The sequence below is a fragment of the Lepisosteus platostomus genome, chromosome 21 (assembly GCF_059453375.1).
Source record: "Lepisosteus platostomus isolate fLepPlt1 chromosome 21, fLepPlt1.hap1, whole genome shotgun sequence".
In the NCBI taxonomy this organism is placed as follows: Eukaryota; Metazoa; Chordata; class Actinopteri; order Semionotiformes; family Lepisosteidae; genus Lepisosteus; species Lepisosteus platostomus.
In genome coordinates this window covers 12,770,938-12,775,959 of record NC_142631.1, presented here as the reverse complement: position 1 = coordinate 12,775,959, position 5,022 = coordinate 12,770,938, and the positions used below count along the sequence as shown (strand labels likewise).

At 35.7% G+C, this 5,022-nt stretch overlaps 1 pseudogene; it reads left to right on the top strand.

Moving 5' to 3' along the window:
- Window positions 1-707: 707 nt before the first annotated feature.
- On the top strand, window positions 708-4,510 carry LOC148644051 (toll-like receptor 4; annotated as a pseudogene).
- Window positions 4,511-5,022: the final 512 nt, after the last annotated feature.

Here is a 5,022-nt window from a genome sequence, read left to right as displayed (position 1 = left end):
TGTTGCAAAATAGAGCTCCAGTTGATGACCAGGCCTGCCCCTTCCACCACAGTGAAGAAACATTTTGTTGTCTTATAATGGGTCCTAGGCACCCTCTTTAGTCATTGCCTTCCCTCACAAAGTAATAGTTTATGCTCCCCCTACTTTGTTTCTCTGAGTCCAAGTCAACTTTTGATGTTCGAGTTCTGTCCTGTATCCAGTGGTGCATCCATCTTCACTGTTCATTATTACCTTAAAAACATTAATGAGACACTAAACTGTTTGCTTCAGTTACCACATCCATGATCACGCAATATTTAACTCTATTCAAGCTTATTACCAGTTCTGCAGCCAGAATGAATCCATTATATTTGATTTTATATATTTTTTATATTTGAGCCTGTATTGTGCACATCATTATACAGTATGGGATGATGCATTCAGAGGCATTAACAATACAGGAAAATTAAAAAAAAAAACAATTCTATGATGCCTTACACTGCTCCTTTATCTTTGGGGTAGAGACAAAAATGCGCAGAAAAAGCAACAACACCTCTGTTAAAAATATCCTGGTGAGTTTTGTAATTGGCTGAACCTTTACAGTAAAGCTGTCAAAGATAGGCTTCCCACAAATCAACGAAATCTCAACTCTACTTTAAGTAGCACAACATTTGGAGGAGAAGTTGTTGTGTGTTCTTGGTTTTTTGTTCTTTCCAATTTTTAAGAACATGTACAGCACTAAGCCTAAAGTCAAGAAGGACTTCATCATGCTTGATAAACACCACCAAAGTGAGAAAAATGTCCCATATTTTGTAATTTGTAAGACTTATGTTTACAGTTAAACATATTAAGTTTGCATAGCTGCATATTTTTTTTTTATTTTAGGATAACGAACCAAGAAACATTTCCATTTTCTTTAGATTGTCCCTGGTTTCTCTTTCTGTTGCATGGCGCTAAACCTAAGCAGAATACCTGATGAAATTCCAGTGTTACCGTCATAGGTCTAGACTTCAGCTTTAACCACCTGAAAATACTACAGCAAGCTTCCTTCACTCTGCTTCCTGATCTAACTGCTCTTGACCACACAAGGTATTGCTCACTCCCTTTTTTTTAATTAAATAATTATAGAAAAACACACTTACTGTATGCAGTGATGTTGCAGTTTGTGGTGTATTTGTGTATTGCATCTTTTGATTCAGTTCAACACACCCGTATAGAGAATGAGCATCTGTGCAGCAGTTTATCATACAGTATGCCAGTTGCTTCTGTTTGATAATTTGCTCATTATGAGCCTGGTTTCTATTGACCTCCTTATTAAACTTCCTATATGCTCTTTCATGTACCATACATCCTTAGCCAGTAAGGAACTTCCGAGTACTTGCCAAGAGTTTTAACATTATTTAATTTAAAAATGTATAAAGGGGACAACAACATTATTTAATTTAAAAATGTATAAAGGGGACAACAACATTATTTAATTTAAAAATGTATAAAGGGGACAACCATAAGAGCTGGGTTAGCATAGTTACCATTTTTCCAGCACTGCTTATTTTGGGTGTAACTTTTAATGACAACCTTTTTATTTTATAATGTATGACTGCATGTTTGTATGTACTGTAGAGTACATTATATGCACCTGGCTGATTGAAAAATATGATGTGCTAGCAGAATCCTGATAAAATTGGGAAACACTGTTTTATTAACAATGAAAGCTATACTTTAAATCAATTTTAATGTTACATGCAATGCTTTCCATAACATTTCATATACATATCATGTCTTAATTTTCAGATTTAATGAATGATGCATGAGTTTAAAGCTTTTAATTTGGCATGTGTAAATTTGGGATACAAAAAAAGGTATTGTAAATTATTATCAGACAACAGAAGAGTTTATTTCACACCATGAGTGTGACAGTATCTATTAAAAGGAACTTCTATGCATAATGCATAGCACAAGTCATCTCATAGTATCCCTTTTTCTCTATGTTCAACAATACAGGTGCAAAATCACCCTGATTGAAGACAATGTATTTCTGCATGTGAAACAATTGACCATTTTACTTTTTACTGGGAACCCAATCAAACAAATCTCAGAGAGGTCTTTCTCTCATCTGAAGATACTACAGCAGCTTACATTTGTGGAAGTTTGTATTTCTTCTATAGGGGACTTGCCTATTTTCTCCTTGACAAAACTGAAGGAGCTGAACATGGGCAAGAACAATCTGAAGACAATAAGAATGCCACATACATTAAATTTCACTGCCCTTACACTTCTCGAGTTTTGCAATAGTAACATTTTAAGTGTACTGGCAAAAGATACTTTGTGTTTTAGAAATATGAACACAGCAAACCAACTGTAACAATAATTTTATCAAAAAACAGAATTTTGGACATTGAACCTACTGTATAGCTTTCAATGGAATGCACATTGGTGAACTTCACCTGAGAAATGCCTTTACAGTACCTCTCCTGAAAATATGAAGAACTGCCTAAGAGCAATGGCAGGCCTAAAAGTTGACAAACCTGTCCTTGGAAACTACAGAGATGATAAAACTCTCATATCATCTCAGACTAACCTTTTTGAGGGCTTATGCATGATCACATTTCAGGAAATACATCTCCTTAATATGAAACAATTCCCAAAATATCTTAAAACCATGGACGTATTTTCTTGTCTTGCAAAAGCTACTATCAAAATACTGCACAGCAGATTGGAGAGTTTAGCTGTTCCCTAGTTTAAAAATCTTAAAGTGTTAGATTTGAGTATGAATGCATTTAATGACTTACCTACAGCACAAATATCAAACCAGTCAACCTTAGAGAAAGTGATAAGAAATAATGAGTTTTTGACCACATTCTTATCAGGTTTTACATACATGATCAATCTTAAATAAAAAAGATATTAGCTTTAATCACCTTAGTATGAGAAATTGCTGTAATCTAAAGTTTTCTGGATCACCCCAATTAAAATACCTTAAATTGAGCTACAATGCTGAAATTAGGTTTTATATCATACCCTTCAACAGACTTGAATATCTAGAAATTCTGGATCTGAGTTATACAAAGCTTGATACTATTGGGGAATACGGTTGTCTACAAAACCTAAAAAATCTCAAATATCTTGATATTTCTTACACAAATACCTATTTAAGTGTTCATAATTCAATGGATGGTCTGACAAGTTTAAAGATACTGAAGATGTCTGGAATCCTTTTTTGGGGGAATATTTCTGCCTTTATTTTTAAAAACCTCATGCAGCTGGAATACCTTAATGTCTGTGGGATTAAACACTTGCACTGGGGTCACAGGACTCCAGAAATGTTGGCATTTAATTATCTCCATCAATAAATTATCAACTATAGATTTTCTTTTGAACCCAAGTCTTATTTCACTGAAGCTGATAGATTTAGATAAAAACATGTAAACAGTAGTCCTCAAAATATACTTGCTAGGCTGCCAAAAAACCTCTCTGCTTTTGACATATCCCACAATCCTATTGAATGCACTTGTTCCGTCTAAGAATTTATAAATTGGGCTGTCAAGCACAAAGCAAAATTGAAAAACCCAAATGATGTTATTTGCAAAAGTCCATTATCTTCTTTGAATAAAAAAGTGATAAAATTTAATATTGATTCCTGCAAAAATACTGTAACAATTGTCATAACCACAACGTTCAGAACTCTCACTTTATTTTTTTGACAACTGTTGCCTATAAATATCAATATTACTTTGATTATGGCTGAAATTTCATGATGCCTTCGTCATGTATTCCAGTGGAGATGAAACATGGGTCTTTAAAGAGCTGGTAGTGTCACACCCTCCACAGCTGGAGGGCGCTCCTGCTCTGTCCTGTTCCTAGTTGCCTTGTGCTTTCCTTGTACTTCCAGTGTGTCTTGTGTCTGGGGCTTTATATTTCCAGGTCTCTCCTTCCTACTCGCTCGGCATTGGGATCGGTTGTCAAGAGGCTTGTCTCACCAGGTCGCCCCACATCCGCTACCTGAGGGCTTATGTTTCACTCCGATTCCACCCAGTACCTCGAGCCCGGTCGAACCCTCTCATTCGGTCCGTTCCTACCGCTACGCATAGGGTCCTCCCATCTCACTGGTCTCTCTCCATGGCTAGTCCCCGGCTCCCGTGACAGTTGGAAAATTTGGAGGAGGGAATGCCTCCTCTTCGACTGTGTCTACATGTATGAGACTTTGAAGTAGGCAAGCCTATAGTCTCCAATATCATTGAGGAATAAATCAAGAACAGCCAAAAAGCCATTGAAGTCATATCAAAGCACTTCACGGAGAGTAAGTGGTGCAAATTTGAATTTTGAGGTGGCTCAGTCGCTACAGCTTTTTGAAGGGACTCCAGGCATCATTGCTTTCATATTAGAAGATGTAGATGAAGAAAGGATAACAAGAGTACTCGGGCTTCACAAGTGCTTGAAGAGGAACACATTCTTGAAATGGAAGGATAATCCCCTGGGCAGAATGAGGTTCTGGACCCGCCTGAGAAGAGCAATCCTTTCAGGAAGAACATGACGGTTATTCACAAATCTCTGATGAAAAAAATGTGAGAAAAAAAATAAAAGAGGAATGCAATTTCAGCTACCTGTAGTCTATATTCATTCTTCCGTAGACTCAAGCTGCAAAGTCACAATTTTACAGTGTTGTTTTCTTCCATATATCACTTTTGACGTAGATTATACTGGATGATGAAAATAAATAACTTTGTGCTTGTGCTTGTACAATTCCTTGTTCAAATTGTCTTTAAAACCTTGATAACAGTATTATATTTTATTTTATATATCATTAGTTTTTTTTATTCCACTAAAACACATCATTATTACAAGCAAATATCTGCCAAACATTCAGAGTAATACTTCAAAATCTGGAGTTCCCTTGTTTCCAGTATCTGATAAGACACATTTGTTACCTTTGGATGAAAATGATATTACTTTTCACAAAAAAAAACAGGAAGTGAAGGAAGAATTTAAGACAAAGGAGGAGAGAAGCAAGACGTATCTCACTTATTAAAAAATATTTGTTTTTTG